General features: G+C 32.7%; 1 protein-coding gene across 3 annotated transcripts in view; it reads left to right on the top strand.

The window, feature by feature from the left end:
- Positions 1-24,376, top strand: part of LOC141405249 (protein pangolin, isoforms A/H/I/S-like) — a 449,154-nt gene that overhangs the window by 81,950 nt on the left and 342,828 nt on the right. For all 3 annotated transcript variants that reach the window (XM_073989354.1, XM_073989358.1, XM_073989357.1), the window contains one exon: positions 15,676-15,719. The gene's annotated coding sequence lies outside the window, so the exon portion shown is untranslated. The remainder of the gene's footprint in view (positions 1-15,675; positions 15,720-24,376) is intronic.

Below are 24,376 nucleotides of genomic sequence, written 5' to 3'. Positions count from 1 at the left end.
AGTGTAAACTTTCTTTTGACTCTTCAAATTTTGGGTTATTTTATCAAACTTCATTTATTTCATAATTAAGCTTATGCAAGGCCTAATATTTTGTGGATTTTAATTCACCACTAAACACTTAAAAAAACTGCATTTATATTTTATATTTATTATATCCCTATACCGGTGTAATTATGCTATTAACAACTTTTTGTGAGGTGTAAACTTTCTTTTGACTCTGACTGTACATCCAGATTTTTAAATTTTCTAGCAATTTTAATCTTGAATTTTGCATTTTTAGTTCCACATACAATTTTTCTAGACTAGAGTATGTGAAATGGTACTGAATTGGGCGCGGGGGTACTTCGGTACTTTTTGTAGTGAAATGGTACTGAAAAAAGTACTATTATACTGAATTTTCCATCCCTGATGGTAACAGATATGTTACTCTCTTTCTCTCTTTACCAATTCACACCGTAACTGTTTGAAAGAGTAACAATAATAACCAGTAACATAAACTTCATTACACTCATCAATACTCACTGGTTTCTGAAAAACATCAAAACTGGTGCATTCAGTTGTAACTGTGCACGGCTTTACTGTACAGTGGATGCGCCCAACGACAAAAATCCAAAAATTTATGTCACCATTTTAAAACTTTAAAGATGCAAATCGCTTCTAAAAATTTCAAATTTTTCGAACTCAACTTATTTTTGCTATTTTCGTGGTTCTTAAGGAAAAAGAGGCTTACAAACAAGACTAATTTGAGAGAAAAAAAATTTATTTAACCCTTTCAGTGTCAAAAAAAATTTTTGTCGGAATAAAAATCTAACAATTGGTATTTAAGATCATATAAAGGCGCAGATTCTAGGAAAAATATTAATTTTCAATTTAACCCTCCCCAGGTTCGATTCCGAATGTCGAATATATTCGACATCGGCCCTCAGAGACACCAATTGTTGTTATAAACACACGCCATTTTATATTAACATAATTCTGACTGTTTATTTTTATTTCAATAAAAGTTAAAACAGCATTTGACAGAAATAAAATTAAATATATATTCCATACATTTTTTGAAGAAAACAAATAAAACCAGTGTTTTAATTTCAATATTTTGTTATAAAAAACTAAACTGAATCCATTATAAAATAAAAATAATAACGTATGAATCTATATACATATCTATTTCTTTGAATGAAATGTTTCAAAACAATTGTAATTTCGTTTTACACAAAGATATACATTGCATTTTTTACAAATAATGAACGAACTTTTGTTACAACCATTTGCCTTGCAACGCCCAGCGCTTTTAGCTTGTACAAAAATGGTATATGGAGCTTCTGGTCCAGGCGAACTTCGTGCGGTGGTTGCCTTTGAAATTTCTTATTCTTTTTTGGAGGTGGTGATTGTTCAGAATCACTTTCCGAACTCACACTGCTTTCTTAGAATGAATCTGCTGTTATATTACCTCTACCACTTGGTTTTGGTGGCCTTCCTCGTCCTCGTGTCGTATTTATGGGTGGATCATAATCTTGCTGAGCGCCGACCAAAGTGTGGGCAACCTGAATCCGGAAATTCATTGAATATAAAATTTTATTTTTTGGAATATTATTTGCCAAGCAGTCTCGGCGATATTCCATCCACGCTGCAGTTAAAGCCAAATCAACAAAATGCATTATGACTCTTAGTGTCCATTTGACAGTACGAATATTTATTCTATAATACTGTATCATTTGATCCAACAAATCAACGCCTCCCATACTTTCATTGTACAACCGCACAACTTCGGGGCGATCGATGACCACAAAATCAGTTTTATTTTTATCCCAACGCTTGATTTTGTCTTGTTTGCCTATTCCAACAAAATTTGAGCCTAGATTTACAGTTCTGTTGTCATACCAGCGAGTGATAGTAACATTCCCATCTGCACTTATACATTCAGCGGATGATCCTCGTCCTTTTTGTTTCATTTCTTTTTCACTTGGTAGGCGAGGATGAGCGAATCTATTTACCCTTATTGTATCAGTAGCATTAATTTTGTTCTGCTTCAATATTTCAAATAATTGGTATGAAGGAAAATAGTTATCGAAAAAAGTTTATGTCCAAATTCATTTTTTGGAATACGCAGCGTTAAATGGAGTACTATTGTTGAACCGAATCCCACAGTTTTAACAATTTGTTGGTTTATTGGTGTTGTTGAACCTTGGTAAACAACAAAATCATATGGCATACCGCTTTTACCACACAAAAAGAAAACTTTAATTCCCCATGGGCACGGCTTCCCCTTTATGTATTGCTTAGCAACGAATTTTCCTTTAAACGGAATGATTTGCTCATCGCTACATAGATTTTCTTCCAGTGGTAGTTCTAATAAACGGTTTCGAACTAATTCAATGATCGGTGAAACTTTAAAAAGCCGGTCTTTGCACCCTTGTTTCCTTCTGTTTACATCTACAAGATGTAAATTATTTCGCATGGCGAAGAATGGCCTCCGCGTCATGTTTTCGGTAAAAAAAGTTATTCCAATTGAGGAGTCGTAAAACATTGCTGCTCTAGGAAACTTTAGAACACTCATCATAATGTGATGTCCAAAAACAATGCGTAATTCATCTACAGAGCATGGTTTGAGTGACAACTGTCCCGTGCTATGTGCATATACATTTGTATAATAGACTGCATTCGAAAAGAACTCGTCAGTTAGATATTTATTGAAATATGAAAAGGGCGTCCCAATTCCAATAGAGCCTGTATTTTCTGACACTGACACGAAAGGAATGCCTTCACGAACTTCGGACTTTCGAACTGCACGCCAAGTTATTTTATTTTTTGGAGTATACGCATGGGAATTCTCTGAAATGGTTTAATTTTTATCAATACATTCATCTGAGACAGCTTCATGTTCGACAGGGAAAATATCCTTTGATCGGACTTGTGGCACATCAAATAAAACCTCATCATCATCCTCGATTACGTCATCAACATCCGAATCTTCTTCAAGCATAGTCATTATGTCATCGTCAGTTGCCGATGTCATTTTCTAAGGACATCAAAAGAAAAATACAAGAGTCTGCAAGTAAACGTACGATCAATGCAATAAAAACAAAACAACCTTTGAAGGCCAATGTCGATTATATTCGACAATTCAAAAATCTCTCCAAAAGCAACTGCAAAATGTTTTGGTTTTAATTTTTTTATTATATAGTTTCTTTACACTTGTAGCAATACTCACAAATTTTTTCGATATTATCCGATTACAGAAAATATATTTTTTTGATTCAGAAATTGAGGGTTTTTACAAATCTTAAAACCAATTTACGTTGATGCGCTCAAAAATTAGAAAACATACTAAATGCCTAAAAATGCAATATTTTTAAATCGCACACGTGTCTGTCATTCAGCAAAAACAAAAACATCAAAAGTAACGGTACATAGGATAACCGAAAAACCGCAAAGAAACAGAGTACTTTTAAATGTCGAATATATTCGACAAAAACACTGAAAGGGTTAAAATGATAAAAATGGTTATATTATACGCGAGTTTGTGAAACAAAGGACTATTATTCACGCCTTAACTTCAATTGAATGATTTAGTAAATCTCCTAAGCTTTATTTTCCTACTTATAACAATAGGTCTGTACGATAACTTCGCAAGTGAAAAGTACTTGCAAGTACTCAGGAAGTTCTCAGTAACCTCTCTCCACTAATTTTACTCTCTCGAAGCAAAAAATTTGCAGATTGTTATCGAACAACAATTTGCCAACACTTGCAAGAAGTCAGCTGATTTGATAACCAAGAAGAAGTTGGCGGAAAAGATTAAGTAAAATAAATAATAAAATGAAAAAATAGTCACCACAAACTACAAAATAATTTATTACAAAATTTATTTAATATTTTTCCCTTTTTATTTCTATTCATTTTAATATAATAACCAAACGTTTGTTTATGTTTTTGCCAAGAAGTCCCCCATAAAGCATTCGAATTTAAATCAGCTGATCAAACTTACAAATTCTTTCAAGAAAAATTTTCCTTGCAAAAACTTGTAAACAAAACTCTCCAAAATTCTCTCGCAATTGCCTCCAATTTCGATCTCTTTTTACTTTACAAGTTTGTTATCGAACAGAATTTTGTAAAAGTTTGTACAAACTTTTGGGTTATCGTACAGACCTAATTCCTATAATTTGCAAGGGTTACCAAATATTTTAGTTATAATATTGTTCAAAATCAAAATATTTAATATAGATGTATGGATTTCCTTAAGGTTTTAGTTACTTTTTAAGATACGCCACTAGTACCAAAATAAAGCCAATAGTCTGTAGATTTCAAAACTGTATAGACTTTTTGCGGTTTTAGCAGTTATGGCCAATAGTTTAGCCCGGTTTTTTATGTGCTGAAATTATATTTTTTGGAATATTTTTAAGTAATTTTATTATCCTTTCTTACATTTATCTTCAATATAATGTTTTTTGGGCTATTAGTGTTTTTTGTGCTATTAGTGTTTTTTTATCATGGTAGCATGGAACCGCACTGAAAACTCGTGAAAGATGTTGCAACATGCCAAAACGTGGAAATTTTCACCACACTGAGAACCATTTCAAAGTTTCCATAGTAATTTGTATAGTCCAAACGAGAATTTTAAAGAGTTAGTGTTCCGGAACACAAACACTAAAAATATTTTAGGTATACTGTTCCGGAGCACAACGATAATCGTAGTGTACCACTTTTTGGTATACTAAAAACGTTGTGTACCGCAGTCGGAACACTAAAAATCATAGTGTTCCGACTGCCGATTTTTAGTGCTCCATTGTTCAACAACCAAATCAGATGTTTTTCACATTTTCTATCAATTTTTATCTCTTAATTTGTTCTTATCCCAAAAACATAAAATATTTAATTTACCTCTCAAATCATAATAAACTCATGTGTGGTACATTACCTTAGAGTTTCGACACGAAGTACGCTACGATTTTTAGTGCTCCGGCAGTCTGATTTTTAGTGCTTCATTCCACAACAACAAAATAATTTTTTTCATATTTTCCAATATAGTTCTCTACGTGTTTAACTAATTAAACATGCATAGTTTTGGTTTATCATAATTTTTATTTAATCAAATTTAAAATATTTAATTTTCTTTTTAGTGCTCCGGCATGCGGTGCACAACGATTATCTTGTGTTCTGGTACAGTATCACTGAATTATTTTTTTAGTTAGCTGATCGCCACAGCAGCCAATGCTATATCTTGTCTTTTACTAACTCTGTATTTACTACACTGTTAATAGTAAATAAATAAATAAAATATTTTTTAGTGCTTGCGTTCCGGAGCGGTACGATATCGTAGTGTACCTATCCATTAGTGGTACGGTACAGAACATTATCGTACGATACCATAGTGTTTTATTCGAACACTGGAATTTTCACGAAATTGCTCTAAAGGCCACATTTGTTGTCCAATTAAAGAGAAAATTTTACCAGTTTATTTCTGTGGCTAAACAAGTAATCCTACAAAATCTGCTTGATTTTGATATGAATCTATATTATAGGGCCCCAATTGGCCAAATATACTATTGGAGCAATATCTTACCCCATTTACATAAATTTTTGTAGGATTTTTTTAGCCACAGTAATGAACTGGTAAAATGTTCTCATCGTTTAGACAATAAAATGTTGCCTTTAGGGAAAATTTGGCTCCATACAAATTACTATGGAAACTTTGAGGGCCGAGTGGCACGTGTTACCATATTCCGATTGTGCTCAACATTTGGCAATCTTAAAATTTAACAAAACTAAACACTAGGGGAGTGCCGCATAAAAAATCCGATATCGATTTTAATATTCTGCCGTCAACTTATTTTAATATTCTTTTAGAAACACTTTAATGACTGAAAAAGTGAGCAATTGAATTAGTTTCCTTGTTATTACAAATATAGTATTTCAAATGCTTATATTTGCTTCACATTAAAATTGTTCTTGAATTATACGATTTCCATAGTTTAATGCGCTCCTACTTTTTGCTCTTAGAGATTTGAATTGGAGTTTCTTGTCAAAAAACCGGTTATTATTAAATTAAATAGTTAGGTTAGGTTTTAGGATGCGTAGCTGCTGTGATAGCAGCCACTCCACTCGGAGACCTTGGGGTCCATTGTGATCATCCTGAAAGTTGAAACGGATTGTAGTTGTGATTGTGATATAAAGGAGATGTGGATGTGTGATAGTAGTTGTGGGTAGACGGAGCTTGTGAGTGATGTGGTTGTAGATGCGTAGAATCCAATAGTTCAGGTGTGGTGGTGATGGTATTGAAGGTGATGACGGGTGGGATGTAGTGATGTATAGGCGATGTCTGCAGATTGGGTGGGATTTTCGGATGCAACTATAGGAGTAGAAAGAGATTGTAGATGAGAGTGTAGATGTGGTGGTTAGATATAGAAGTAGTGAAATTGTAGTTGTGATAATAGAAGTAAGTTGTAGCTCGGACGTGGTTGACAATGCTACTATGTAGGGATAGTGCTTGTCCTGTTCTCAGCACGTTGGAGCCATTTTAGGCCTTTTGCCATGTGTAATAGATCCGACGGCTCTGCTTGGCAGAATGCTGTAAGAGCTTGGATGGTGTGCACACCCATGGTGCGTTGTCTTCTAGAAAGGAGCATAGGACAGCGACATAAAAGGTGCTCGATCGTTTCTATTTCTTCCTCATCCTTGCATAGCCTGCAGTAGTCAGCCGTGTGGTCTGCTTCCCATTTGCTCATCATGGATCCTATTTTTTGCAGAATAGGATCCATGATGAGCAAATGGGAAGCAGACCACACGGCTGACTAAATAGTTAAATTTGTATAGCATATATGGCGAAAAACAAAAATTTTTTACAATCGATGAATCCGAGTTTCACCCTTTCAGAATTCGCGAACTGTTAACATATTCTATATAGTATGATATACATTCTTTAAACTGAAGTGTTTTAGGAGGAATCCCATAAGGTCGACCATTAAAATTAATTTACGTGGAAGCTGTGTTGGCATCAATGTAGAAAAATAGGTAAAAATGGGTTGAAGCCAACAAGTTTTTTATGCTCCCTTCCGATTTTAGGCTTAACCTTACATTTTATAGACAAATGCCCAAAGAAAGACTCAAAGAATACTTCATGGCCAATATGATACTAGTGTATCATTTTTCGATATATCCACTGCATCCACCTAAAATTGATGCTAACATTTTGAAGCCGGAATTTCGGGGTTTTTTGAATTGTTTTAATAATTCGGACGCGCAACAAGATAATATTCAAAACTCACATTAGGATTATAAAACTCTTGATTCTACGTCGTTTAATGCATATCTCATGAGTGTGCTCCTTACAGCATCCTAGTAATTGGAGTCCAAAGGCCAATATTTGATCTGTGATTTTTTTTAAAAAACCTATTTTTTGCGTTTAAAATTTACAAGTGCCATTCAATTTCCTTTGTACCCCGCGTGAATTTAGTTTTTTTACGCGACGGATCTAATGAGACCTTCCGCGAGCGAATCCATCCACTAAAACCGCGGATATAGATACCCTGAAAATAGGAAAAGCAGCAAAAAATTATTTCCAAAAATCCGCGTACTAAACCGCGATTTTCTTGAAATTTTTTTACGTAAATGGAATCCTTTATACGCGATTATAATATTTGCGAAAACGCGTGTCATAAATTACTGAGATTCGCGTGTAATATGGGTTTTTCACCAAAAATAGAATGTGGAGGCACATCCGCGGTTCTTGAAGAATCTAATTAAAATTGGTATATTTGGACGTATTTTTGATAGGCGCTTACGAAACCGGATGCGCATCAAAATCGTATGCACATTGCGCGACTTTCACCAACTTTAAGGTTTTTTGCAGTGTATGATGCAACTGGTGGCACACAATGGCCCCTGAGTGAAACATCGAAATATGCATAAATTTTGACAGAGATTGATTCGCTGTATCCAAAAACGGATGCGCATCAACCGACTTTAACTAATTCGCGAATAACAGGCTTTTTAATTATAATATTAATTGAATGATTGTAATTTCAATATTACTCTTAATTTCCTACCCTTATAAGTTATCACAGTAATCAGTTAAACTCTCGCGATGTTAAACCATATTTTTTGATGAAGTTTTAACTGTATACATTCATTATTCTATGGGATTTTAGCAAAATATTTGGAGAACTCCCAAATATTTTTTTCTAATTTTTAGAATCAAACCAAAAAAATATTTGCAACAATATTTTCCAACAATAAGTTTTTCTCTTTTGTTGTTGCTATAATATGCAATTTATGTACCCAATCTCTATAAATTTGGTATCATATTTTTCTACGCATTGTCTAGATTCCGCATATATTCTTTAATTTATTTTTGAGGGTTTGTACGGATTCTGGGCCAGGATAATTTGGATTTACTTCAAAATTTTTTTATTATTTGTTGACTTTCCGCGAAAATAATAATAAATTTAATAACTATTTAAACATCTACGAATAGATATGGACTGCTGTTAACGATTTATGCATACATTTTCTCATAACAACAAAAAAGATATTTTTAAATATTTTTTCTTTATATGAGAATAAAAACCGCTATAACTTTTGCGCGCATTGGCCAATTTCGTGAACGCGAGCAGATTTGAAACCGGATTTTTTTCCTTTACCTCTGTACCAAAAATCGTAGATGTGCTCGTAAAAAAAATTTTTAATTTTTTTCAAATGGAATTGTAAAGGAATTTTGTTATTCGCCATATATTCATTGTTATTAATTTTCATAGAAAAAAATACAAAAAATATAACTTTTATTCGAGTAGCTACGGCATAAAGAAGAAAATATTGGTTGTACCGATGATATTTATGAAAATACTATATTAATACTATAATACTATATTAATTCTTATAATCAATGCAATTATTTTTTAAATTTTTTTGTATGGTTTGTAAGAATATATTGTTTAATATTTTGTTTATAGAGTAGCTGTGAAGTAAGGTGGAATCTTTGTAATTATATCTGAATTGGCCATTGAATTAAGCATATGGCTTCGTAAACGTTTCGGCGGTGTCCGGATTACCGAGTAATAACAAAAGCTTATAATTTTGTACGTTTAAGTCATTAATAATGGACTTTTACTAGATAATAACCTGACATATAAGGTAAACAAATTCATATTAAGCAAATATTGGGGTTGGCGACCACTTTAACACCGGAAGCAGGTTCCCTGACTACCAAATTTACGTCTTATATTCCTCCAGCATAATTTAGGTAACTTTTGCAGATAACTTTTGTCATCTAAAACTTCTCTACAACTGGTGTATATTTATGAATAGTTTTTCAGGATATAAACTTTGTAGTCCATGTACATACATACAATTGAATTCCCTTTTCCATGGGACATCTCATCTCATAATGGGGAATATTTAGCGATTTCTATGAACATCACAAAATGACTTCATCTCTTCGATGAAATCAAAAAATAAAAAAATCATTGTTTTATATAAATGTTATAGCTTACGAATAAGACAAAATGTAGTTTAAATCTATTGGTTGCATAATTACGAGAATGCAATAATACAATACTTAGTTACCGGCGATTTTGAATACCAAAGAAAGAAAGTAAAAAGGGCCATACTCTCTCTATTCGTAATTCCTTTAGAGGAAAGGACCACTCAACATTGATTTTTCAGGGAATCAACCCTAGATTTTAAATACTGTTGCTTACACTGTGCAACATTTTTAAGGTAATCTTGTGCAAACAAATTGAGCTGAGGATTTTTTGAAAGTACAGACCCAAACGACAAAAACCCTAGTTGGGTTTTGTTGTGTCCGATCCAGTTTGGATTTTATTTTTTTATTTTATTTATTTGCTTTGCAATTGAAGCCAATTTTGAGGCCAATTTATATAACTAAAAAGAATACACCTAAATATCATAGCTACTCTAAAAACAATTTCATATATATAATTCATCTTAAATCTAGAAATTGGAGATCTAATTATTTTGGTTACAATTATATTCTTTAATTTTTTTAGAAAATTCTTCATTACGTCATAGCTACTCCAATTTTAAAGCAACAGATTAATAGAACATTGGTGGCGTTTATTTAATTGGGATAGCTGTTACAATTTTGATTTTTCAAAATAGTCTGGCTTAATCCCTTTTGTTGTTTTAATATTTAAAACAACAAGTTTATTAGTGGAGAAGGTTTGGCATTGTTCGCCAAGGGGTAAGGCAAGGAAGACTAGTTTCGATCCACGCCACTGGATCTCATCAGTTCCCTTTGTTTCTTGTTTGTGGATATTCTCCACCGAAGTTATTTTTCAATAACTTCTTCAACAAGGAACTTTTTATACCCAAACATCAATCGTCAGCTCGAAGTATAAACGTAAACAAAGAAAACCCTTCAATGAGAAGTTTTTCTTTGGTAACCTAACACAACTCCGACGAAAGTGTTTACGAAACAAAGCAAACCTTCTTCCACTCGTATGTGTCGTTGATTTTTCAACAAATGCACATACCCAAATGCTGTTTGGTAGCTTATATACCAACAACACACAAAACCGTGCCAGTGTTTCTCAAATAGAACATTGGTGGCGTTTATTTAATTGGGATAGCTGTTACAATTTTGATTTTTCAAAATAGTCTGGCTTAATCCCTTTTGTTGTTTTAATATTTAAAACAACAAGTTTATTAGTGGAGAAGGTTTGGCATTGTTCGCCAAGGGGTAAGGCAAGGAAGACTAGTTTCGATCCACGCCACTGGATCTCATCAGTTCCCTTTCTTCTTTATACTTCGAGCTGACGATTGATGTTTGGGTATAAAAAGTTCCTTGTTGAAGAAGTTATTGAAAAATAACTTCGGTGGAGAATATCCACAAACAAGAAACAAAGGGAACTGATGAGATCCAGTGGCGTGGATCGAAACTAGTCTTCCTTGCCTTACCCCTTGGCGAACAATGCCAAACCTTCTCCACTAATAAACTTGTTGTTTTAAATATTAAAACAACAAAAGGGATTAAGCCAGACTATTTTGAAAAATCAAAATTGTAACAGCTATCCCAATTAAATAAACGCCACCAATGTTCTATTTGAGAAACACTGGCACGGTTTTGTGTGTTGTTGGTATATAAGCTACCAAACAGCATTTGGGTATGTGCATTTGTTGAAAAATCAACGACACATACGAGTGGAAGAAGGTTTGCTTTGTTTCGTAAACACTTTCGTCGGAGTTGTGTTAGGTTACCAAAGAAAAACTTCTCATTGAAGGGTTTTCTTTGTTTACGTTTATACTTCGAGCTGACGATTGATGTTTGGGTATAAAAAGTTCCTTGTTGAAGAAGTTATTGAAAAATAACTTCGGTGGAGAATATCCACAAACAAGAAACAATGGGAACTGATGAGATCCAGTGGCGTGGATCGAAACTAGTCTTCCTTGCCTTACCCCTTGGCGAACAATGCCAAACCTTCTCCACTAATAAACTTGTTGTTTTAAATATTAAAACAACAAAAGGGATTAAGCCAGACTATTTTGAAAAATCAAAATTGTAACAGCTATCCCAATTAAATAAACGCCACCAATGTTCTATTTGAGAAACACTGGCACGGTTTTGTGTGTTGTTGGTATATAAGCTACCAAACAGCATTTGGGTATGTGCATTTGTTGAAAAATCAACGACACATACGAGTGGAAGAAGGTTTGCTTTGTTTCGTAAACACTTTCGTCGGAGTTGTGTTAGGTTACCAAAGAAAAACTTCTCATTGAAGGGTTTTCTTTGTTTACGTTTATACTTCGAGCTGACGATTGATGTTTGGGTATAAAAAGTTCCTTGTTGAAGAAGTTATTGAGAAATAACTTCGGTGGAGAATATCCACAAACAAGAAACAAAGGGAACTGATGAGATCCAGTGGCGTGGATCGAAACTAGTCTTCCTTGCCTTACCCCTTGGCGAACAATGCCAAACCTTCTCCACTAATAAACTTGTTGTTTTAAATATTAAAACAACAAAAGGGATTAAGCCAGACTATTTTGAAAAATCAAAATTGCAACAGATTAATAATAAATATATTAGGCATAGATTGGATTGAGAAATTTAATCTATGGGATATTCCAATAGCAAAATGGTGTCATCAGATCAAGTTCACAGGAACTAAGTCATTGAACAATGTTTATCAAGTACTCAATGCTCACTTTCATCCCAGCCCAAATAGGCAAGTCAAAAAAGCACTCAAAAAAGGGAAGAGGAAGGAGCGACCGCAAAAGCATCTTCAAGAAGAAAAACTCACAACGTATTCAACGTTCATAAAAATCTACAGTATGCAAAGTTCATATTCGTACACCCCTAAAAAATGAATAAAATCTTTACTAATTCCATATTTTATGTGCAAATGTGAAATAATTGATAGGAATTACCATAACGAAGAAAGATTTAAGAATAACAAAACAAATTTTTAATTTACTCCGTCATTTAGGTATAGATGGCGCCTGTGTGGGTGGCAAAATTCGTATTCGTACACCTGTAAGCACTATATATTTGGAGTTTTTAAGGATTTTCAAAGCAAAATACCGCAAATTTTTGTTTTAGTCTTCTTTTTGAATGCCTCTGCTACATAAATACGTAAAAATAACGGTAATTTTATTAAAAATTTTGCATGAATAAAAAGTCGGAGGAATATTTATAATCCTTAAGAAAAATGTGGTAGATATGATTAGCTATTGCAATTTATTCCCGAATTTTTGAAGAAAATAGCTTATAGCAGTCCTTCTGTAACAATATTTGAGGTCTAATATGAAAATAAATGTTGTCTGCGTTTGGAAATGCAAAGAAACGTAATCCGGGCTTAGGTAAAGTAAACACATTTTTGGTTTTTACTTGGTAAAAATCGGAAGTTTCGTTTTATATTTGACATAAAATGTATTGAAGTTTTAGAATACGGTTTCGAAAATCATTTTATGCCGAAAACTGTGAGAAATTATGAAGAAAAATGAAACTGTACAAGTTTTCATACTGTCTGCGTACAACTGAAATTCTACCTTCACTATGAACGAGGGTTATGGCTGCCGAATTGCGAAAATAATGTTTTTTACTTCTTGAGTATTATATTTATTTTCCAAAGGATCCAAAATGAGTACAAAAATGTCAAAAGAATGAAGTAAATTGTCCAGGAAAGAACGTGGGGTAACCTTTTGATGAAATGCATTATTTCTGGGGAAATTTTCTTCCTTAAAATTTTTTTATTCCTTGTAATTTCCGATATTTCTTGACATAAAATGATTTTCGAAACCGTATTCTAAAACTTCAATACATTTTATGTCAAATTTAAAACGAAACTTGCGATTTTTACCAAGTCAAAACCAAAAATGTGTTTATTTTACCTAGGCCCGGATTACGTTTCTTTGCATTTCCAAACGTTGACAACATTTATTTTTATATTAGACCTCGAATATTGTTACAGAAGGACTGCTATAAGCTATTTTCTTCAAAAATTCGGGAATAAATTGCAATAGCTAATCATATCTACCACATTTTTCTTAAGGATTTTAAATATTCCTCTGACTTTTTATTCATGCAAAATTTTTAATAAAATTACCGTTATTTTTAAATATTTCTATAGCAGAGGCATTCAAAAAGAAGACTAAAACAAAAATTTGCGGTATTTTGCTTTGAAAATCCTTAAAAACTCCAAATATATAGTGCTTACAGGTGTACGAATACGAATTTTGCCACCCACACAGGCGCCATCTATACCTAAATGACGGAATAAATTAAAAATTTGTTTTGATATTCTTAAATCTTTCTTCGTTATGGTAATTCCTATAAATTATTTCATATTCGCACATAAAATATGGAATTAATAACGATTTTATTAAATTTTTAGGGGTGTACGAATATGAACTTTGCATACTGTATGTTCATCAGTCATGGACAGAAATCAGAAAAAGGAAAGTCAGTATAATTCCAAACACGGAAGTCGCATCAAGGTACATGCAGATCAACTTCAAACAAAAATAGGCGACACTTCTGGTTCATCAAACAAATTATCACCTTTGGACATATTACTTCGAGAATTCAACATTAAATTGCCGTATACAGATTCTACAGCATATCAACCAGAATCATCCACAGAAGACAACCAGTTGAAGTAATATCCAGAACCGAGGTTCAAACTTAAAAGGGGAGATATTAGGGTAACCCTAGTACTACCACATAAAATGCAACAATCTGGCAGCATCATAGCAGTGTTGCATGCATCAGTAGTTTTAAGTTATTATCTCTCTCTACTCATTGTCAGTACACAGTCAGTTAGTTACTTTGCAACCACCAGTTAATAGACATCTCATCTGTACATATTTCGTCATATTTCATTGTTCTTCATAATTAATACTTTATTTCAACTCATAAAACAACTTAAAGTTTTATTCAATAAATGAATTGATTGTTATGTTTAAACATCGTCTTTCATTCAATCGACCACCTCCGTAAGAAGATAACAGAATGGAACCGCAGACCTTCTGAGTTTAAAGCGAATGTGGTTACCACTGTATCACGATGGCTCCTAATCGAATATTACTACTTATTATATTAAGTATGACTGATATTTTGATTTAACATTTTACTCACTTTTAAACTTTCCAAAATAAAAACAAATGATTTGAATTACATAACAAAAAAATATAAGGCGTCTTAGGTATTTTTATATATTTTTTTAATTGTTGCTATATAATGGAATTTTCTTATGTTATATAAATATGCTGTTTTCAAGAACCTGAAAAAAAAATGCCAAAAAGATGGTAAGATGATGATGATGTTGGTCCTATAGGATGTCCATTCACATATATGACTATCTCAAACATATCAGCATACTGTGTTCCCATCATAAATATTCGTTTTGAAATTCTGTAATAAACAACAAATTTCGGCTCAAAACGTTGTGCCTCTTGCCTTCGCTTCTACTCTGTAAGAAGTTCGCATATTTTTGTTATGAAAACCACAAACGTGAGGCAAATCAAAAGATTTGTTTGTTTGCCACACACAAACAAACAACATTTGCTACAAAAACCAAAATGTGTTTTTTTTTTTTTTGAAATTTTGCCTTTTTAGAGCGAAGATCATTTTTAATGATTTTTGTTAATTTTCTCGTTTAGAGTTAAGCTTGATGATCTGAAATTATTTGCAAGTGAAAAAGGAAAGCCAAGGACTCGAACCCACATAGTCACCAAATTACGTTACCTGGTTTCATTGGTGGTAAAGCAAATCTTCGGACGTTTCGACTATGTAATGGCTTCTCTGTCCTAGAACTTATCGTTTTTCAAATGCAAATGTGTTTTTGTACATTAACGCGGATACTTGGCCACAGAAATGTATTTTCTTCATGACAAATGCTTTTTGCGCTGACTTTGAAGTTATGAGTTTTGGCTTTGAACGCTAACACGCCATGACAAAATTTTTTGATATGTTTTTCAAGGACGTGGGTTCAAATCCCAGCCACGCCCTTGGCTTTCCTTTTTCACTTGCAAATAATTTCAGATCATCAAGCTTAACTCTAAACGAGAAAATTAACAAAAACGTGTTTTTGTTTGTGAAAACAGGCTGTAAATGTAAAAATAAAATTATTTCACAATAAAAAATTTATATTATTTTCAAAACTTATATTTTGTCAACTTCGAAAGTAAATTGCTAACATTGGTTTTTTATATTTTTTATTTCAGATTTCCCTTGGATATTGACTTGACGAGATATATTTCCGGAAAAAGTACGTAATGTATATTCATTGCAACACATGCCAATTTGTAGTCCCATAAAAAATTAACAAATAACTTGGACTTGTAATTTTTTTTTGTTTCCTTCGTGAGGTATTTACAGTGACACTAAAATGCGGACCGCCATGTTAGGATATAGGAATTTTAGCAAAGTACCCAGTATAAACTTGTTAAAACTGTAGTAGCTTTGTGTCCCAATAATACAGATTTTTGTATATGTGTCATTTTTTCTTATGTGGTCTGTTCAATAGATAAGTTCTACTAGTTTAGGGCTACAATATTCCCAAAAACAGCAAGGCCAAGTTCATAATCGTTTCTGAGATAATGGTAGAGAAAACCGGCTAAATCACTCGCTGCTGGTAAGAAAGCTCAATTCCTTCTATGGTTTCTCTAGTTCTGCCTGTGGTCTTGTCGCATCCTATTTGCATTCTAGGTTTCAATATGTGTCTTCAAATGGCGTTACTTCTAGTATGTTGTCTGTCACAAGTGGTGTTCCTCAAGGTTCCGTCTTGGGTCCGTTATTGTTTATACTTTTTACAAATGACCTTTTTGAAGACATTTCCTAGTCTAATTGTAAACCATATGCGTTTGCGGACGATATACAACAATGTAGTTCGATTTTTCCTGATGTTTTCCAATCGGTTATTACTCATTCAACTTCAGTTTTACATGACTGGATGGTATTGAATAATCTGACCCTTAGCACAGCTAAGACCAAAGCGATTAAATTTAGCCCTGATATGCCTGTTTCTATTCGGATAAGCAATATAGACATTGAGTTTGTTGATCATGTTAAGTGTTTGGGGGTTATAGTTGATAGAAGTTTAAAATTTTCTCAGCATATTAATTCAATTGTGTCTAAAGTAAATTTTCTCTTAAGAAAACTTTACAATGTAGAGCTTTCCCTGTCTTTAAAGGTTAAGAAGAAGTTGGCACATGCTTTGGACATGCCTGTCATTTTGTATTGTGTTGAGGTCTATTCAGGAACATTAGCATGTGTATTCAGGAAAATTCAGTTGGTGTTTAATCGTGTGATTCGTTTCGTTTATGCTTTGAATGTTCGTCAGCATGTAACGCCCTATATTTGTGATTTTATTGGTTGCAAGTTTTTAGATTTCGTATCTTTGCGTTGTATGCTTCACTTTTATAAAGTAATGAAATGTCGAACTCCATTGTTTTTGGTAGATGAATTCACATTTTCGAGATCAGTAAGGAATCCACAAATAAGAATACCAAAATTAAACTCGTTGCTTGAGAGGTCGTTTCTAGTAAGAGTTGCAAGAACGTTCAATTCATTGCCTATCGGGTTGAGATACTTTCATTTATTGCCAAGTACATATGTACAAACGTAAGCTCTGTGTGTATTTTGAAACAGCCCCACCTATAATGTAATTAGTTATTCATCTCCCTATTTACATGATTGTGATTCTGCCTGTTGCAGTTTCCTTAGTAGTCTTCCATTCTGTCAGTGTATTTTTATACTATGTTTTATTTATTTTATTTCTATTTTTTACATTAATAACTTTTAAATTAATATTTCTATTTTATGAATTCAATTGAGTAGTCCTTTTAATTCTTTTCCCTGTTCAAAATTGTATTTATACATAACTTTAATTGTTAGGAATTATGCTCAAATTCCGTAATTTTATTGTTATTTATATGTAATGATGTGAGCTATTGCTGCTCGGAAACCGAGTAGTTTTTTAGCCGAATTGTGTTTTATTAATTATATACCGATACTTTCACTAGTGGAAAGTAGTTGTGTATTGAAGTTTCTATATTTTTTTTATTGTGCCTATGTTGAGCATCTCTCTGATTAGTTTTTTTTTTCTGTTAAGTTAAATATCCTGTTGTTTTGTCAATTTCTTAAATGAGGTCTTCGGACTTCGGAATTGGAAAGAATAAATAAATATTAAATATATTTAAAAAAAAAACCACACGGCAACCTTCCATTTGCACTTCATTTACTCCTAAACAAAACTCCAAGTTGAAGCAATTCCATTAAGTGTTTTTGGCATGCAACCGAAGGCAACCATTGTAAAAGTTATCAATTTTATTTAAAGTTATTTGTTGATATCGTTAAAATCATAGGTTGCTCCTCTTCATTTCGATTGTAATTTGTATGGGTCCAGTAGTGGATTTTCACAAAATCATTGTAAATCATCGCGAGTCTTTTAAATATCGTCTAATACGAGTATTTCGTTCGTATCTAGGGGTTTTGGATAAAACTGAAAAATGTCGAGGGTATGCATTTCACTTTGCCGTATTTGCATAACAAATATTCAATCACAAATCATAATTTCAATCATGGGTGCAAATGATGTCCTTTATCATGTTTTTCCTCTAGCGTGATAAATACATTTACCAAATCTTTGGAATGGAAATAAAAACTGAAAATGGGAAATGTGGTTCTCTACACAAAACCAATTATATATTAGGCAGTAGGTTCGTTATTTAGCAGACACGTTATTGCAATTTGCATCAGGGGGAAAGGTCAGTAGTTCTTTTTCCATATGGAGGCTACTTTATCGGTATATGCCCTCCGAACGATAAAATATAGACCAAAAATATTTTTTTTTATTTTTCATACAAAAGTAATGGTCCATTTCACCCGCTAAATAATATCAGATCATCATCCAAAATTGTAGCCATCTTCTTCTACCTAAACTCTTACCTTGTGCAAAATTTCGTGATTATTGAGCTATAATTGCGACCTCTAGTGTGATTACAATTTTTAATGGACGGACGGACATACATCTCAAAATCGGTTTATCTCGTTGAGATATAAAAATTGGTATACGACATTGTGTGTCTCCGACGAATTTTTTGCCAAAACAAACTTATAATACCCTTTCCACATAGTGGTGTAGGGTATAAAAATAATTTTCTCAGAATTTCGAAACAAATTTCCCAAATTGCAAATGCTTTGAGGAGGGCCATCAGTGAATTCGAGCCTTGTTTTTTAAATTTTTGTAAAATAAGTTATATAATTTCATTTCATTTATTTCATACATAGTAATGCATAAGCTAAACATAGCCAACATAATTAACATTATAATTTACTTAACCATTTAAATAGCAACTACTATAACAATATTAAATTCGTAATACAAAATTAATTATAAACCTAAAAACAGGGCAAAATGCACAAAGAGTGGTTCCCCAAATGCATAAGTAATATCAGAATGATTATTACAAAGAAATAAAAAATTCAATGAATTTTATTTTATACTAGCATGTGCCCGCTACTTCGTTAGGGAAGTGACACAATTATAAAGAAAATCTCAACATTAAAACTATTTTTTTAATAGAAATTATTTTTGTTATTTCTGACCGATTTCTGAATTTAATACCCTAATTTTGTCTTCAACAGCAACTCATATGTACAACAAACCAAACATTATTGAAAGAATTTTTGTTTTAATTTGAAATTGAAAATCAAAATTTTTACAAATTCCTCGTTTGTAATCATTTTTTGTCTAACTGGATTTTAACGAAAGAAAATCTTTTGTGCGACACCTTTTATGTGAAAACAAAATTATATAGCTTATAGCAAAATTTTATAGCTTACTTGAAGTTTATACCATTATCACTAACTGCGACATCTGTTGCAATGGAAAATAACAACCTTCATTGTCTTTCCAATATATATTGGTTTACGATAAAATAAATGCGCCTAGAAGTAAACTACAAAATTTAAAATTCTTTGTGATATTTTACGGTATTAAGAAATTATATCATTTAATTTGACAAATGTGTTGCCAAATAAGTACATAAGTAAGTAATAACAGTGAATAATAAGGATTTTTGTTATTGTTATTTTTTGTGGTTCCAGGACGAATTTTGCAAAACCCGGCTTATCTCGCACAATTGCACCAACAGTGATCTACTGGTAAAATTTCAAGCTCCTAGCTTTAGCCGTTTTAGCTGGCGTTGATGATGAGTCAGTCAGTCACTTATCACCAAACTCAAATATATAATAGATTATATTGTAAGAACTACTCTGGCAACGCTGTTAACCAAACAGCAAATTAAATTCGATTAAGGACAAACACAACAGTCCACAGTGGTTCCACTTGTATGGAAAAGAGTGCCAAAAATAGTTCTAATCGAGCTACCTCCTCCAAATTTTAAACGTAGGTTTATAACAAGCCAAAAAGAAAGAAAACCATTTTTAGTGGATTTAGGTCCATATTTGGGTATAGCTCCCATAGAAAGGTACCGCCCGATTTGTGGCATTTTGACGATTTTGGCCAAATTAACCAACCGATTTGGATGTTATTTTGCATTTTGAGTTCTGAGTGAATAAACTACCTCCTTGCAAAAAATATTCAATATAGGTCTACGTTTAGGTATAGCCGCCATATAAATGTACCCTCAGATTTTCGGTATTTTGACAATTTTAGAGAAATTGTCCAACTGATTTGGCTGTAATTTGGCATTTTGAGTTCTAAGTGAACCAAATACCTCCATGCAAAAAATGGTCAATATCGGTCTAGGTTTAGGTATAGCCCCCATATAAACGTACCTCCCGATTTTCGAAATTTTGACGATTTTACCCACATTTTCCAACCGATATGGCTGTAATTTTGCATTTTTAGGTTCTGAGTGAGCAATAAACCTCCTTGCCAAAAATGTTCAGTATAGGTCCAAGTTTAGGTATAGCTCCCATATAAACGTACCTCCCGATTTCCGGAATTTTAACGATTTTACGGGCGTGGTGTAAGAGGAATAACTTAGCGGGTGGCAGATGGGGGCAGCTGGACTTTTTTTAATCGTAAAATAGAGACTTTCCCCTGTATTCCAAAAAAAATTTCGAGACTCACAAATGCTCACAACATTAGTAAAACTCAACATAAATTAATTGTAATTATATTAAAAATAGCAGAAAAAGTCATTTATTAAGAATTTATTTTTAATGAAGTTAGAAAACGAGTTATGAATCTGTTCTTTCGTAAAAACATTGCCAATGCCATCACCTATAAGTTTCATTTTGAAAATTGCACATCTACTTCTCCAATTTTTTATAATTTTACTCATAACCTACGAATGCTTTGCGGATGTATTTTTCGTTTTTAAGGCCTCACATACAAATCACAACTTCTTCGACTTAACTTGGCGTATAACCGCTGTAAATTTACAAAAATAAGGCTGGATATTAAAAATATGATATGTTTAGAGAATATTTATTTCAACCGCAATAAAATTTGTCGCCATCAATTTTTCGATTTTTGTCCACGGGCGGAACCACTGTGCAGTCATATAATTACAGCATTGTACTTACCTATTACAGCACTGTACATACCATATTTTTATACCATATACCACACTGTACATGCGCAAGGAAACGAAATAGACCATTGTATATTTTGATAATCTGCATAAATTCTCTTTCTGAGTCGATTTAGGCATGTCCGTCCGTCTGTCCATGTATTTTTGTAAACAATGTACAGGTCGCATTTATTGTCCGAACAGGGCTGCCAGTGTGATTTTTATGAAAAATCGTCATAATTACGATAAATAATATAAAAATCGTCAAATCTATTTAAAAATCGTCAAAAATATATTTAGATATATTTAAATAAATATTTTATTAAAAGAAACATAAAATAGATATTCAAGATATTCTATTTAAAAATTTGTTGATATTACTTTGTGACTAAAAACAAAAAAAAAAGTAAATACTGGAAAAAGTGCATTTGACATAAAAATAGTTTACAAAAAATGTGTACATAAGTAAAAAATCTTTAAAAAAATAAAAATCGTTAACCCACAACGATGACCCCCGGAGAGCTCACTTGATTAGTGTAACTCCAAAAATATCTGATCATCATTCTAGTTGTCAAAATGCATTATTGCGAGTAGAATGACATACAAAAAGTAAACAAACAATTCACGGCAATGTGTTATTTTGGTATAATTGATGTAACACCTTCTAATTCCGCCATGATCTGCCCCAAAACTAAACCGTCTACTGCTATTCCATTTCTATTACTACGAAGAATACCTCACACACAATGAATATGTCAAATATTCATGTTTTAATTACTTTTTCCTTTGCTTCTTGCATTATCGATGTTGCTCAAAACAAAATAATATAAAGATTGCCTTATTAGTTTAATCGTAATTTTTTGCGTAAAAATCGTCATTCAACCATTTTTGACCGTTACTTCAAAAGCATTGGCAAAACAATGGAAACTTCCACAAGTCTTCTCAAGCGTTTATGATTTAAGGCTATTTTCCCAAATTTCTTTCATTATTAATACAGAATATAATCAGAGTTGAATCAATGGCCCATTCCCTCTCCTATACGTGATCTTTTCATGACAAAGGGTGGCATATGAACGGAGTTTTTCAAGAAACCCACATTGTCTAGTGTCCTTTAAAATGAAATTGGATAAAGTTATAACAAATTGTTAATACTTAATATAAAAGATTGGTTTTTATAGGGCATCATTTCCAAATACCAAAATGTTTATTTATACGGTTAATAAATAAACCGTTAAACATTTGTTGAAGCTCAAGATAAGACAACATTTTACGCGACGAAGAAATGGACCTGGCCTTTGAAAACAACTTTAAAACAAAAAAACCATTGGTATCCTTAAAAAAGCACATCTTGAGTAAAACTGATATAGGAGCATATCTCAATATAATCCGACTGAAAAGAGAACTGTATTCTATTTTTAAATGTATTCTATTATATTTTCTATCTTCAATTTAATGCTCCTTTACAAATTACATGCAAACTATAAAATTTTTGGGATGTCTATGGCTTCTTTGTCTGAAGTAACTTTTAAGGACCAGGTCCTATTCTTCGCCCCGTAAAATTTTTCTTATATTTTAAGCTTTAAACAACTTCAAAAGGTTTATTTAGTAACAGCCTAAATAAAAATTTGGCGTTTTTGAATGATTTTTGGACTCAAATAATTCTTCAAAGTTCCTCATGGGTCTGCCATTGTAATTTGAGGTGGATTTGTTTTCTGTACACAAAACAACATAACAATTTATGAAGTTATTTATAATGTTATTAATTATTTCTAACAAATAATGACCCATATTGGCATATCTCTTATATTATTAAACATTTTTTGTGTAAAACTTAATTTTTTTCAATATCATCTGAAAGGATACTACAAAATGAGGGTTTCTTGTTATTGGAGTAAGTGAAAACTGGCTAAGCCACATATTCCTTCTAACAAAGTTGCACTCCGGGCTACTCGTGTATCAGAAACGACCGCCTTTCTCAGCGTGGTGGAAGGGTAGCCCTTTTCATAAAGAAGCCATTAAAATTCAATGTAGTAGTTAAAAACAATGGAATTGGGAGAGGCGAGTATTTGTTTGTTGAAATGTCAGTTGGTGGGCGTAGAGTTTTAGTGGGTAATTTTCTGGAATTTGAAAATGAAATTTCTGACTTACTAACAATAATCTTTTTAATCGTGATGCATCTGTACTAGTACGAAATTCTTGTATGAGAATGAATGCTCGATTAATCACAATTGTCTTCCTACGCATTATAGCGTTGCTCACCACTTCTCTTTGCTTTTAGATTTTTTTCTACTTGGAAACCCTGACACTGTTGTTATGTCTGATCAATTTATTACCCCTGGCATATCATATCACTGTTTTATTTTCTTGTTCCTAAATTTGTCGATCTCTTCAGTCGGAAGAATTTGAATATGTTGATTATGAGGCGATAAGTCAAGAATTTATTTTTGAATCAATTTTATCTGTTGATTTTTCAAGTATTTACAATACTAATGATATTGATGTAATGTGGAGTAGTTTTGAGAATTGTCTTAGTCAAATACATACGATATTTCCTATTAAGAGAAGGCGTAAGATTCGTCAGAATGAGGAGTGGTACAAATCCATAGATATTGAATATAACTCTTTGCGTGACATTGCACTTAGAGAATATACATATGAGAGATAAAAGTAATGAAAGATGGAAAATTGTTTGCAGAGCTCGTAATAAAGCTTCGCAAAGCGAAAAGGATTGAACATTCTGAGGTATTTGATTCGGTTAGGAGTAGTAAAGATTTTTGGGGTGTACTGAAAGCAAATGGACTAGCTGTAGATAAATCTTATAATTTTGATATGCATCCTGACGAGCTTAACGCTGTTTTTGTTGGGAATCAGTTAAATTCAATTTCTACTTGTTATAATTACCCTCATACTGAGCATGGTAGCTTTGATGTATAAAGCGGTTGCTGCCATCAAATCTAATGCAGCTGGGCTTTCGGTCAATGTTTCATTTAATCGATTCAATAATCACAACGTCTACTTTTTCGTCAGCTTGTAAGGTAGCTAAGATCGTCCCAATAAAGAAAAAAAGGGTCTGATAATGACAATTTTCGTCCAATTTCAATTTTGCCGGTGTGCTCTAAAATTGTGGAGTACATTCTAAAGTTTCACAATGTGGTTTCCGAAAAAACAGAAGCACCACTTCTCTTTTGTTAGGTTTAACAGACCGAATCCGTGTGGTAGCAGGCTTTCTGTTCTTGTGGCACTTGACCTTAAAAAAGCGTTTGATCGCTTTGATCATTGTTTATTATTGTCGAAATTAAGGGACTTATATAAGCGGTATTCACTCATGTTGGTAAAGTGGCATTGCAGATCTTGTACATCTTGTTAATATTGTAGATTT

The sequence above is a fragment of the Musca autumnalis genome, unplaced genomic scaffold (assembly GCF_047663935.1).
Source record: "Musca autumnalis isolate F117 unplaced genomic scaffold, ASM4766393v1 scaffold_5, whole genome shotgun sequence".
NCBI classification, from domain to species: domain Eukaryota; kingdom Metazoa; phylum Arthropoda; class Insecta; order Diptera; family Muscidae; genus Musca; species Musca autumnalis.
The sequence above is the reverse complement of the archived record's forward strand: the minus strand, read 5'-3'. Positions and strand labels throughout refer to the sequence as shown.